The sequence below is a fragment of the Halichoerus grypus genome, chromosome 3, assembly GCF_964656455.1.
Source record: "Halichoerus grypus chromosome 3, mHalGry1.hap1.1, whole genome shotgun sequence".
In the NCBI taxonomy this organism is placed as follows: domain Eukaryota; kingdom Metazoa; phylum Chordata; class Mammalia; order Carnivora; family Phocidae; genus Halichoerus; species Halichoerus grypus.
This window is the reverse complement of record NC_135714.1, coordinates 28,365,474-28,380,110: the sequence shown is the minus strand read 5'-3', so window position 1 is coordinate 28,380,110 and position 14,637 is coordinate 28,365,474. Positions and strand designations below refer to the sequence as shown.

Sequence of the window (14,637 nt, the reverse complement as noted above, 5' to 3'; positions counted from 1 at the left end):
TTTAGCATCTTTTTGGGCTTATCTAATCAGAGTTTTTCAGGCAAAGACCAAGACCAAGTGGGCCTTGTAGGAGCAATAGATGGGTAGTTTAGACAGAAGAAATACTCTGTGCAAGAGCCTAGAGGTAAGTCATATCAGGGACGAGCAAATAATTCTACATAGGTAAATGTTGAACACTAATGTAAATGTAACAAAATATGCAATGTTTGTAAGGAGGATCCATGTCCTGAAAGCACTGTAATTTGGCACATTATTCTAAGAGTGTTGGGATTTCACTGACTTTATGAAAGGGAGGGACATGTTCAAATTTTCATTTTACAGCACTTTTGTCTTGTTGAGAAAATATTGATAGCAATAATTGTGTTGGTTTGAAGGGAGAGAAAACAATTCAAATACCATAGTAATTATTCTTGAAAATGATGCTAGTTCTTGAGCCACTTAGATGTCAGAGGAACTAGAATTGGGATGATTTAAAAGCCATAAAGAAGAAAGCAATGAAAAGTCATTGATTAGATAGATAAGACATTGGAATTAGAAGAACGAGTTAAGTATGATTCATTGAATTTTGACTTCCTGACTTCTGATTCTAAGTGAATTTTGGATTTCAGTACATTCAATAAAGGTGATAGCATCTTATAAACCTACAGTTTTTGGAGGAGGAGCTATAAATGGGTCTTCACAAGCACAACCACCATGTCTTATTTTCTACAATAAATAAGTTGTAGAGTAATAAAACCAGAAGTGGTTTTCTCATGACATTGCTTGGTGCTTTACCTTATTAGTGATGGATATGAATTTTAATCCACAAATTAAGGTATGCATGAAATTTTATTTTCTTTTTCTGTAAGTAAACACAAATTATATCCCAAGTGCCAATGTTTTTAATTGACAGATATTTAAACTTCCCTTGTGTTACAGCTTAGTTCCTGAAGACTTATGTTGTATCACAGAGATAGAAAGTTAGAGCTATGGGTATTGGACTGTGGAAGAGCTTGTCCATACAGAGATGTCTGTCCTAGCTTAGCTTTTTTTTTTTTTTTTTAAAGATTTTATTTATTTTTTGACACAGAGAGAGGCAGCGATAGAGGGAACACAAGCAGGGGGAGTGGGAGAGGGAGAAGCAGGCTTCCCACTGAACAGGGAGCCCGATGTGGGGCTCGATCCCAAGACCCTGGGATCATGCCCTGAGCCGAAGGCAGACGCTTAACTGACTGAGCCACCCAGGTGCCCCTGTCCTAGCTTAGCTTTTCTCTCAACAGACCCTGCTGTTCTGTGTCAATTCCCAGTTCTTGTCCTTAAGGCTCCTTTAATTCTAGTGCTTTTCATGGCAATTATAAAGCTTCTCTCAGGTGCCCTGAAATTCATTTTGCTACTCTTCTACCACCATTGGTAAGAGAGAACCTGGTGAGATTTCTAAGACTTGTCTGCCTAGATGATTAAGAGAGTTTTTGACTCTAATTTTCCAAGAATCTCTAGGAAAGGGAACATCTGTTTTGTTTTGCTTTGTTTTTCTTTTGGATGTCTCAAATCTATAAGGGAATATACTCATTTCCTGACCCTGCTCTGCCCTGCTTTTTACCACTACTTGGCTCAACCACTGTGGGAAAGGCAGGGTGTCTGAGTGACCTGCTATGGGGTCCCTTACTTTCTTCCCTTCTCTTCACATTGTTCACTCCTATGGGGTATACATAGATGATTTAGATATAGAAATAAAAATGCAGATAGAAAAAAAGAAAATAGAGAGATGTATATGATCAATGGGTGAACTATCTTTCAAACCACTGTCTTTTGCCCCTTGATTTCCCCCTCTGCTCTTTATCAAGTGTAATTCCACAGTCAATTCTGAGAGCCTGTCTTTTGTTTAATCCCTCACCAGGACTGTCTTACCTCATTTGTTTTACACACTTGTCTAAACCAAAACAATGATGAAATCCTAAACTCTGTCTAGTTTGTGTTTGTCTTGTGCAGCTTCACATGGCTGGAGGGAAAACATGCAACCACATGGACTGAATCACAGTTAATATGTGTGTGGCTTCTTAATGCTTCCTGGCTCTCAAGCTATGCTCTGCTAATTTACTTGTGGTCCCACTATCAAAAATCACTATTTCACACCTTTTTCACTCTAGTCAGTCAGTCGGTATTTCCTTTCACACTCATCTTCAGCTGATGCCCTTACTTGTACTTCACTGGGATAATTGGAAACAACTCCATAGACTCTTATCAGAGTGTCTACACACCTACCTGCACAAATATCTACAAACACTTTTTTTTGCCTAGTTATCCATAATTCTCTCTCAAACCCATCCCTTTAGTTGAACATTAGATCCTGTAACTCAGAACCATAATATAATCTTCTTTTCTCTCCAACAACTTAATATCAGAGCAGTAATTCTTTGGTGATGTAATAAAACTTCATGGCTTTAAATGCTATCTACATGTTGATAACTGATTTTTTTTTTCCTCCAGTACAGTTCCATATCCAGATATTCCATCCCTCTTGACATTTCCACTTGGATATCTAATATATATTTCAAACTTAAGATAAATATATATCTCAAACCAAGATAAAATTGTTGCTCTTGCCCCTAAAACTAGTTCCATCAATAACCTTTCTTCAATTGGTTAACAACTTTATCTTTCTGCTTGTTTGGCAAAAAAATATTTTTTGGGGAAAAATATTTTGAAGTCGTTCTTGATTTTTCTTTGTCTTATATCCTATGTTGAATATATCACAAGTCTTATTTGCTCAATGTTCAAAATACATCCAAAGTACTGTCACTTCTCATCACTATATTACTACCACTCTGACCCAAGCCGCCACCATTTCTCTCTTGGATCAGCTCAGATAGACTTCTAACAGATTATCCTGCTTCCATGCCTGGGCTTCTACCATCTATTCTTTGGCCAGAGTAAGTGGATCATGTTACTCTTCTGTCAAATGTCTCACAATTGTTCCTCATACCACAAATGCAGCATAAAAGTCATTGAAATGGTCTACAAGGTCCTTCTACAATCCCCATTATCCCTGGTGGGTGGTGACTTCCTATTACATCTGACTTCATCACTCAAGTCTCACTCATTGCTTATTCATTCCCTGCTATAACAGCTTCTGCTTTGCAGCTAAAATATACTGGGAATATTCCTACCTTAATATATTTTCTTTAAATATTTCCTTTGACTGGATCACTCAATCCCCAGATAGTCACCCGACTAATTCCATCACTTCAAATCTTGGCCCAAATCTTATCTTTTCTTTTAGGTCTACTCCTTCCTATTTTATTTAGTACTACAGATTTCCCTCCTACGAGGATCACTTTAAATCCCCTTTAGCCTGCTCATTTCCTCTTTTTTAAAAAATATAACATACTTATTTACTATATTTACTGGTAATTTTCATCTCATCTCTGTAATAAAAGGGCTGATATTTCTGCTAAAATTTAGCATTTTACTATGCTAAAATCTGAAGCATAGTAAGTGATAAATAAATATTTACTAAGTTAAAGAATGCATGGGTGAAATCTATTACTTTTGCCCTTATTTTCTTAAAGGCATTTCTATTTGTAGCATAAACATCTTCTTTTCCCTTTTCCTGTAGCATCTCACCCTGAGATCATGAAGATCATTAGGCCTAACTGATTAAATAAGATAGAGGCCAGGGATATAAATAAAAATACCTTAAAAATTATCTATTAATATCTCAGATGTTATCTCGAGGTTGTTAATTTAGTCCTTAGAACCATCTGAAGGTTGAATTAATACTCACATTTTCTATAGAAGGAATAAGATATTCAGTAAAATAGAGTAACATAACCAAGGCCATACACCCAGAAAGTGGCACAATTACTGTTTGATCAGAAGAATTTTCAACTTCATTCCCTTCATTTCACATGGAGAACCATAATCATCTTCTACTTTTTATGTCTTAATTCTTTTCTAAAGGCCCTGTTTTTTTCATATGTTTTCTACTTTCTCATCACTCTAATCACATTCTTTAGGCTATAAATTCAAACAATGATTACAGCCTGTTCCACAAAATCAGAGTGCATTTGCGTATCAAGTCTCGGTTTCAATTTGGGTGTATAAATATGGTAATATGTGTCACAGGATTATTTCTTTGGAAGCAACACTTGTTCATTCCAGCAACATAATAACAGTGATATTGGTGCTTGCCATGGCATGACTAGTGTACCTAACTCTCTCTATCATGACCAGGAGGAAATAGGTATTTGTTCCCAGATTGCTTGCTTGCATTCCTCCTTTGTGCTTCCGTTCTGTTCTTAATGTCTCTCTCCCTTTTACATTTACAAGAACCCTACTAAGTATGACCTATTAGGCGCTAGGAAGCACAAATGTAAAGGCAAGGATAGTCAGGACATTCAGAGTACAAACTGAAGAGATACCTGCATACATCAGACTGTGATACATTTTTATCCAAATGCTTTGATGTAGATACATACAAACAGGAGAGAATTAGGTTTTATTAGCATCTCATTATTTTTCTAAACATTTTTCATTTGTTTCTGTGCATGCTTATATAAAAAACATGATTTTAAACTGAATCTTTGCCATTAAAAAAATCCTATTTCTGTTTTTAAGTGTGATTATGTAACAAAGAGATACAGGAATTACTTGTCACATATTCTCTAAAATTTTAAAATTTTTATTTAAATAATATTTAAGATACTGTCATAGTAATTTTGTTTCAACCTTTGAGAAAAATGTTCTACAGAGACTGAGCACATTGTAAAGCTTTTTGCAGGCTTAAACCAGAACTATTTTAAGGACAATTTAACATTAAGCTAGAAGATGCTTTAAATAGTAGTAGCATGCCTTTTGAATTTAATGGCTGCACAACTTCAATCACCAATACTTTTTCAATTTTTTTTCAAACTGAAAACTAAAAATGAGTGTTAAATACTCCACCCAGATAAAACCTAGATGAAACTTTTGCTCCAGATATTGTTATACTTGTTTGATTGAGTCAAGTTCAATATTATTGTGAATGTCAGGAGGAATTTGGCATCAATGCTGCACATATTTCGTTTGAAAATGTGTATTTAAACAGCTGAGTCAACATAGAGGCATCTGTGCATCTTTCTACTAACAAGGGGTCCAAAGTATGTCTTCTAGACATCATTGCTACCAAGAACCAGTGTGGCAAATCCTGGAAGAAGTGAAAATAATAAATTCATCACTCAGAAGGCAATGTTTCCAGTTGATTTGGGGGAAGAAATAAGAGCAAATTCAGAGAATTACATAGGAGCAGAAATATAGAAATTTTTCATGTGATCATCAAGCATTTTTGAACTCCTATCTTTGGCTTGGGAAATTTCTCCTGTTACAAGGCCAAAACTTGCCTTTCTAGTCATAAGACCAGAGATACATAGGTCAGTGATTGAAACATGAGAAAACAGAAATGCACGGAATTCATCTTTTCTTGAGGAGAAATTGGAGATATCCAGCTTTGGGAGGACAGCGGAATCAAGAGTTTTGCTATCCAATCCCTTTATTTACCAATGAAAGCACATATGGATATGATGAGCTACCCAGTGCAGAATGGTGGCAGCAGTAATTTCTTCCCTAAAACATTGCCCATATTGTTCTATGTGCTTTTTCTGGTTGAGTAACTTCCCATGCCAAACTCTGGCACTCTTGGAAAGTCCATGAGGTATAAAATATTATTTAATACATTTACTGTCTGATGTTTGTAACCAAGAGCTCTGTCTGATGCAAATGTCTTCATATCATGGCTCAACTTTTCCATGACTCTTTTGACAATTTTTTCAATTTCCTTGTTTTTCTGTTTCGGTCACAACCTTCTAGAAAAACACACACACTCAGAACTTTCATTCAGGGTTTGGTTTCCTCTTTGCCTTTATGCAGACTTTCTGAGCCCTCCAGGAAAAAAAATCACATAGCTAGGCTTGCTGATAACGTGATAAATTCATATTAATCAACCTCAATCAGGCCCTTCTTACCAACATTTAAACATTCTCAAAGTTCTAAAATATTGCAACTTATATATTCCCACTGCATTTTATCTACATTAACTGCACATATATCTTTCTTTTGATGAGATCTTGATAGGCCTTTGTCACTTTTAACAACTTTGAGGCCTTTGTGTTGAAGTGGCTCCACCCTATAATGAGGGTAAGCCAGGGAAGGGATAACTTGGGTTGGAAAACCAGAGGGTTCCCGGTGGGACCAGTTCAAGAAGCAGTGTTTATCTTGCCGAAAATGGGCTGGATGAGTCTGTGTTTCCAGACAGTCAAGTTAAGAAAATTATTCCTTGACTTCCCTGACACATAACCTCTGACTTTTCCTGTATCTTTGTCTTTTTTTCTCAATCTGAGCTCTAATTCCCAATACTCAACTATCAAATAATTGTTCAGCAGTCTCAATGTATTTTAAACTTTGTGCATCCACACCTGGATGTTACTTGACATTACTATAAATGGAATTTAAAAAATTAATTTCATGGAACAGTTACTGGAAATTAATAGTCATATTGAGGTAGAAGGCATAGGTTGAGAATACAGAATGATTATATATAAGGGCTTGGTCACAGAGCTTAAAAAACAGTCTTAAGAGCCCAAGACCACCAATCCATTTTTTTATGATCAGGAAATAACACTTTATTCACTGTTTAACAAATGAAAAATAGTACTTCATTGGAGTGGTATTTTGAATATCTCTACTACCTATTAGATTTGAATACTTCCCACTGGATTTACCCTAAGTCTGTTCATAATTTACTGAATTATTGATTTAGATTTTTGTGTTTTCCATATGAATTTAAATTATTTAATAATATATCTGTCTTCTCTTCTAGTATTTGCTGCATTTTTCCAGTTTAATATTTGCTTTTATTATGTGTGTGTTTTACTTTTTTTCATTTTTTCACCATAAACTTTTTGACTATTATTTAGTCAAAGCTGTGCTTTTCTTTTTGAGATCATTTTGATTTTAGAAAGTCATTTTCTTTCTAGGCAAGAGGGTTAGTATTGAATTTTACTTATAATTTGTAAAATTATTTGCTTGTTCCTCATTTTTATTTTTAGATGATAAGAATTAGGACAAAAGTGATTTAGTGACTTCCAATATCTTATTAGTTATTAGTTGCAAACTAAAGAAAAAGAAATCGTTCTTTTTTCTCCCAGTTTAATCTTTCACATTTTTCATTAACAGATTGAAACATACATGTTTAAAAGGAAAATTGTACTTTCCCCTTTGAAACATAAGATTTCTAGCCTTTAGTCAACCACAAATCCTCTTCATTTCTTGTCAAACTGCCTACGCTTTTTTTTTAAAGTGGACCAAATTAAATGCATTTGAGATAGCATTTTCTAAAAATACAAATAAACAGAAAATGTCACACATAAATTTTGTATAGTATAAATATATAAATTAACCCATATTATGTAAACTTAGTATACCAGCTCATGTGGAATATTTACTAGATCATTAAATGGTAGAATAAAAGCAGACATTGTGGGCATTTGTTTTAAAATTCTAATTATTGCAGATCTCTCTCTATGTGGTTACCTAATCTATAATCAGTTTAATGATGAACAAGCATGATTCATGGTATATAATAATAAACTTCCTTCCTTCCTTTCCCTATTTTTTCTTTCTTCTCTCTCTCTCTTTCTCTTTCTCTCTATCAATCTTCCTTAATGTTAATATTTAGAATTTGCTGTACCCACTTGCTAAGATGAAATCATTCTTACATAATTAAAAATGCTTTCCTATTACTTCAAATCCCCAAACCCAATCTCAGTTTAGTAATAAAAATGAACAAGTACTTTAAATCATCAAAAACTTCAATCTTTAATTAAAGTTTAGATTTTTGCACATCTCATTGCTTTGGCCTGTTTCTGATTGGCAATGGTTTCAAGGCTATTCTCCATGGGCTAGTCATGTTTCCGTACATCTTGAGAGTAGAGGCACTGACTGCCTTTATTCTTGAATATCTTTTCAAAGATATTTGCATAGTGAACAACCCTGGAAGAGAGAGATTATGTCTCCCTCTGGAGAAGAAGGTAGGGTTTTATTGTTTTGCTTTATGTCCATTTTTTTTTAAAATATCTTTATTATTGCAAATAATGTTTCCAACTGAGACAAAGGAGATGTTGGTTTTCTGAGGTTTATTCGGAGATGTTTGCTTGCAGCCTATTATAAAAGTGAGGTTTCCCATGTCAAGGTTCTTCACCACATATTATGCAAACCCACTACAGTCTCAGTATCTATCCAGGCCCATGACATATAGAGAACTGGTGCAAACATAAGTTCATGTTGCCACCTGTGCCATGAATAATAGTTTCCTGTCTATAACTGAGGAGTCTTGTTTTTTAACAGCATCCCTGAATCTCTAGTCCCTCACAGTTCATTAGCTACCTGTGGATAACAATAGATTTAGTCACTTTCTCTGTGTCTTGCTTTATCCATTTCCCTCTATCTTGGAAATTCTGGTTTCTGACCATTTTGGGACCAAAGATATAGAGATAGGGGGGTAAAAGAGAAAGGTGAAATAAATTTTGAAGTTCATTGCTCTTGGCATTATATTATCTAGAGGTGTCAGGAGTTTAAAATTATTTCTTTCTCTTACGTTACGCATTTATGGGGTCTTCAGAGATAGTCATCCCCAAACTGGAATTTCCCATTTACAATGTCCTTGATATGAAAGAATATATGCCCAGCTAGTCCTTAACTGCTACTTTTACAGACTTAGGAATTTGTCATTAGCTTGCCCAAACAAATGGTCCTCTTGAATGACACATCAATCCACCCCATACTGACTCATTCTCTTTCCTGGACATCATTTCTTACACAAGGTATTTACCCCAACAAAAGGGCTGTTAACTCATAAAGCCATAGATGCAGCAACATGCCTTTACTTCCATTCCAGAAAAACTACATAGCCAGGCTTGTGCTCTCTTGGTTTCTCAAGAATAAGGCAAAACCCAGAATACTGTATCCCTAAAAATTCATAGGATACATAAAATCTTCAAGTTTCCTTCGAAAAATTTTTATCTCTTGACTTGAAATTAAGAGGATCTTAATATAACTTCTCCCACATTGGGAGGAAGTAATGAAAAGTACACAGAACTCAACTTATTATTATTTTTTTTTTACAAAGAAGTACTTTTCTCAAATTCCAGCCCCTGAAATTTATATTCTAAAATATGGGTGAAGGGATTAATGAAAAAGTGAGGAGTCTTGACCCACGTTTGCTGCTTTCTTTTGCAAGTCATATATGATAGACTTTGGAATGTGACTTCTATTTCTTGGAGACTCAGTTGAAACTGAGTTCAAAATTGTTCTAATTATGAAATTGATACATTTATTTTGGCTAAAAATATAGTAGCACAAGTGTTGTACTACAAACACAAGGGCTATTATTTTTAAAAATCAATTTGTTTTCTTTCTCTACTTTGCTCCCTGTCTTTTAAAAATACAAATACAAGTGAGATAAAAGGTCAAAGAGAGGGAAGTAAATGAAAAACAGAAAAAATGTAACCAATTTGAATATTTGATAATATTCTGATAGTATCACTGCTCCTGGGTGCAAAGTGAATATATTTTCTTTCATTTATTCTGTAGTACTTGTGGGGATTTAGCATTGGCTACAGGGGCTAGTCTAGAAATAACCTAGATGAAGCTTTGACCAAATTAGAAAGTTATTGTTTCAATAGTTAACAGAGCAATATGAAATATAGGGGACTTCATTAGCCCTTGTTAAGATTATAGTTATGTTTCTTCCAGGCCTCAGAATACATGCTTAGTTTGATTTTAAATTAATTTCTTTTTGAGTATTGAACAAGTATCTAGTGGGAACTTTACTATTACAATTAGTAAGACAATCCATTATGCGGAGTTTTCTAGGGAGCTGACACCATATTGAGAAGATTTCTATGCCAAATTGAATGTTGAGGAGCTAGAGATTATTGTTTGTCTCTCTCTGACAACAATGAAGCATAGCAAAACATAATGGTGGGTAGGCCATAACTGGTGACAGGTGACTGAATGCAAATATCACTGGTATATATTGCACATGCTTGCTTGCCTTTTTTTTTTTTTCCCAATCTCCAAGTACTGGCAAGAAAGCTTGCCAGGAGGAAGAGTGATCACATTAGGGAATTGGGGTTTTGTCCTACAAAGCTGTTATTTCCAAACATTTTTGACCATGTGATCAAAGATGATGCTATTTTTTCAAACTCTCTCATAAATGCTGTATTACTAGACTCAGTCAGGAAAACAGAATAAAAGACTTTAACACAGGAATTAGGATTTACATGAGAGAAATGAGAAAGGTGGAAAACACATATCAGTATAGTCCCCAACAAAGGCCAACATAGCTGTGGCTAGAAGGTCAAATGAGTAGAGACTGAGGCCCTTAACTGGATCTATTAGAGCAGGTGATTCTCAAAAGCACCTGCTGCGATCCTCAAGAACATCCCTTCTCTCTGTCAACAGCATCCTAGCAGACTGTAGATAAGCAATCTCAAACTCTGTGAATCTCATGTTTGTTCACACATATGACCACCTCTCAGGAATCACATCATTTATTTCTTTTTCCCTTGCCCAATTTTAGCAGGAGTTTGTGTTATTGTCATTCTAACTAGGTATCACAGAGGGAAGGAAGGAGATGCTGACAAACATGGTTCCAGATTTCTTCTCTCTACATTATAAAGAACATCATGGGGAGTAATGCCAATTTGACAAAAATTCAAAGCAATGTATGGGGTAGAAATTGTCATCAGCTGTTTAATAGAGGAAGAATCTAAAGTTTATAGAGTTACAGTGGCTTGCCTAAAAATGGTCAAATATGAAAGGAAATAATCAAACCCAGTACAGTTTAACTGCAAAGAAAGTGCTATTTTGTTGATTATGCTGATTGTTCTGTTGCCTTCTTAACATCAGTGATTTTGTTGAATACCAGCTTCACGTTAGATTTACAAAGGGCTTCTAAAAATTGGAAGTGGCTATGTGCAGCTCCAGAGATTGTAATTTTACTGCCCTGTGTTGGAATTAATGTAATTTGATTTCTATGAAAACATCCCAAGGGACTCTGAAGCACAAGCAGGCATGAGAAAAACTGAAGTAAATCAGACTTATATTCACCCAGTATCTTCAAATTGTGGATCATGGCACACTGGTGGGAGTAAGTTTTCCTTTCATGAGCCTTTAACATTTAAAAGAATTCAAATCCACTCTTGTTCTTACAAGTACATTATAGACAATTCTATGAATTATTATTGTTATTGTTATTATTTTATTTTCCATATCTTAATGGCTCATATATATCAATGATTATTTCCATTTGTGACTCATACATGCTGCTAAAAAAATCAGACTAGTATTCCATTCTGAATTTTGGCGTTTTTTCACAGTTACAAAACTCCTACTGCAAATTTATGTAACTAAACAGATTGCTCAAAGATTTCTGGGAAAATTTCTAATTGTACAGGTAATATTTTTATGTTTAATGGATTTTGTCTTCCAAATATTGTTTTCTTATAATTTATTATAATAATAAGTGATTTGATAAGTAAGGAATTACTTAGGATCATTACTGATGAAAGTAATTAGTTAGTAAGTAAAGTTTTATAAAAAGTGAGAAAGAGAAGACATAGAAATGCATATACTGAAAAAAATTGCATTTTTAAAAGATATTTATTTATTTATTTATTTATTTAATTTATTTATAGTGTGTGTGATCAAGAGGAAGAGCATAGGGAGAGAGAGAGAGAGAGAGAATCTTAAGCAGACTCCCCACTGAGCGCAGAGCCAGAAGCAGGGCTCCATTTCAGGACCCTGAAATCATGACCTGAGCTGAAATCAAGAGTCAGATGCTTAACTGACTGAGCCACCCAGGTGCCCCAAAATTTGCATGGTTTTTGACCTGGTTTTTACATACTGCAGCTGTAATACACATTTAAATTCTATTCAAATTCTATTATGGGGGGGCGCCTGGGTGGCTCAGTTGGTTAAGGGGCTGCCTTCGGCTCAGGTCATGATCCCAGGGTCCTGGGATCGAACTCCATGTCGGGCTCCCTGCTTAGCAGAGAACCTGCTTCTCTCTCTCCCTCTGCCTACCATTCTGCCTACTTGTGCTCTCTCTTTATCTCTCTGTCAAATAAATAAATAAAATCTTTAAAAATTAAAAAGAATTCTATTATGGATATTTGTCTCTATACATTTATCTGTACTATTTTTTCATCAAGTCTATGATGTCATTGGTTGTAAGAGATGCCATTTTCATGTGTAACTAAGAGAGAAAAGAAACTGCTAGGAGAATTATGACACAGGCTTTATTACCACACAGAATGCTTATTTTGTACCTTTTGACAAATCTCTTAATCTTATTTAGGAACAGATTTTTATCCTTAAAGAAAGGAAGATATGGCCAAATTAAATTAGTTTAAGTGATAGATCTTACACGTGTCCATTCTCTTCCATTTCTGCATATGTGAAAGGCTGAGATCCTCAGTCCCATACTGTGGGTTATTGCCATGTCCATAAACCTGACAATAAAATGGGAACAGAAATGAAATGTGAAATTTCTGTCCTGAAGTAGTGAAAAGCTCAATCATGGCTCTCCAGTCTCTCTCTTCCCCTGCCACAGCAATGGTGGACAAAACTTCATACAAAAGTGTTAGAGCCACAGGTTTGAGGCAACTTGAGCTATTGATTCACTACACAGAAGACAGTTGCTCCGAAAAGTGAGCTAGACTTACAAAAGAATTTGCATGAATGAGAAATAAATTTGTATTGCCTTAAATCACTGAAATTCTGTTACTGCAGCCTAACATATCCTATTCTGATGAATACAAAAATTAGCACAATAGTAGGGCAATGGCATACAAAACCCAAAATATGGGGTGCCTGGGTGGCTCAGTCAGTTAAGTGTCTGTCCTCAGCTCAGATCATGATCCCAGGATCCTGGTTCCCAGATCAGTGGGGAACTTGCTTCTCTCTCTCCCCTCCCCCCATTCGTGCTCTCTCTCTCAAATAAATACATTTTTAAATTTTTTTAAAATATTTTATTTATTTATTTGACAGAGAGACACAGCGAGAGAGGGAACACAAGCAGGGGGAGTGGGAGAGGGAGAAGCAGGCTCCCTGCTGAGCAAGGAGCCTGATGTGGGGCTTGATCCCAGGACCCTGGGATCATGACCTGAGCTGAGACAGACGCTTAACCGACTGAGCCACCCAGGTGCCCCTAATAAATACATTTTTAAAAATCGTAAAAACAAAACAAAATAAAAACAAAACCTAAAATACATGGTGGGCAGTGAGTGGTGAAGGAACGAAGATGAGGGGCTGAAATGATGGCATTCCATGTTTCAGTGACAAAACATTCATTAACATTACTGCATACGCTACCATGGGAAGTTGATTATGTTTTTATTGAAATTGCAGTGTGCTTTGATTGTTATCCATGGTATTTTTGCTAGGTATCAGCAGAATTGAATGAGCATGGTAAAGAATGGGTTGATTTGTATGCACATATGAGAAGAAGAAAAAAAAAGTCCCAAAGTTCATGGAATTGTAGAAGTAGAAAAAACAGATGCTTTTTCATTCTAAAGAGTAAACAAGTTTGAGAAAGCACATGAGAAGGAAACACACAATAAAAAATTTCAACTGAGCAGATCTCCCTATTATACAGATAAGACTAAAGGTGTTGAGTCTAGTAAATCTGATACAACGATTTTGACAAAGAATTGGTAATTATGAGGTACCTTAAAAATGATAGCATCTTAAATAATTTTTGAGCCATCAGTAGACAAAGAAAGTTAGTCCTCAAAGAAAGCATATTTCCCAATATCAACTTCAGATTGGCCAAGGAATATAATAAAAAGGAAGAAACCTCTTTCCCACAGGGTGAAACCAGCAGCTCCAGAGGAAAAGAAGGAAGCTACTCACAGAGAACAAAATCAGCATCTAAATAGAAAACAAGAACATTCTCTCCCCAGAACTGGAACACTCGCATATAGGATTTCATAATGCTATGGACCAGTGGTCATATGTCTTCATGTGGCCTCTTGCTGAACAGGTATCAGAATTTTGGTATTAGGGATATGAAAGATGGATAATTTTTCTTCTTGGTTTAGTGTTTTTGTTCACAGGTCCTCAGATCAAGAATGACCTTGTCTAAAAAAGATGCAAAAATTACTGTGTATTACAGCTGTTGCCCTTTGAACTCTAATTTGGGATTGAAGAGTATTCAGGGTTTGCCTTCCTTGAGGAAGTTTCTATCAATCTCTGGAATAAATCAAATATTTGATGACCAGAAGTGAACTGTGATCGACATTATTTGTGTTCACCAATATCAGGTTTATTTCCATTTCCCCACAATAAAGGCATCATATTCTAGATTGTCTGCACTCAAGTGTGCCGATGTGATTATTTCTAGCCAAAACTAATGCTGTGAAAATCCACATATGTTAGATTTTCCATTCTCCATTCTCTACTTCTTCAGTGACTATGGAGGTAGACTCAGGTAAGATGATGGAATCATAACATAAAAATACCCTAACTGCTGCTTTGTGCAGAATAATTTTTATGAATATTTATGATAGATAAATATTTGGTATAATAATTTACAAGCTGGTTGGAGACTGTTTCTCCAGT

The 14,637-nt window shown here is 35.4% G+C and overlaps 1 long non-coding RNA gene across 1 annotated transcript in view; it reads left to right on the top strand.

Annotated features, from left to right (window-relative positions):
* The window catches only part of LOC144381245 (uncharacterized), a 60,455-nt gene extending 46,105 nt beyond the window's left edge, over positions 1-14,350 (top strand). The window contains exon 3 of the long non-coding RNA XR_013446131.1: positions 13,887-14,350. This is a non-coding gene — a long non-coding RNA (uncharacterized LOC144381245). The remainder of the gene's footprint in view (positions 1-13,886) is intronic.
* The last annotated feature ends 287 nt before the right edge of the window (positions 14,351-14,637 follow it).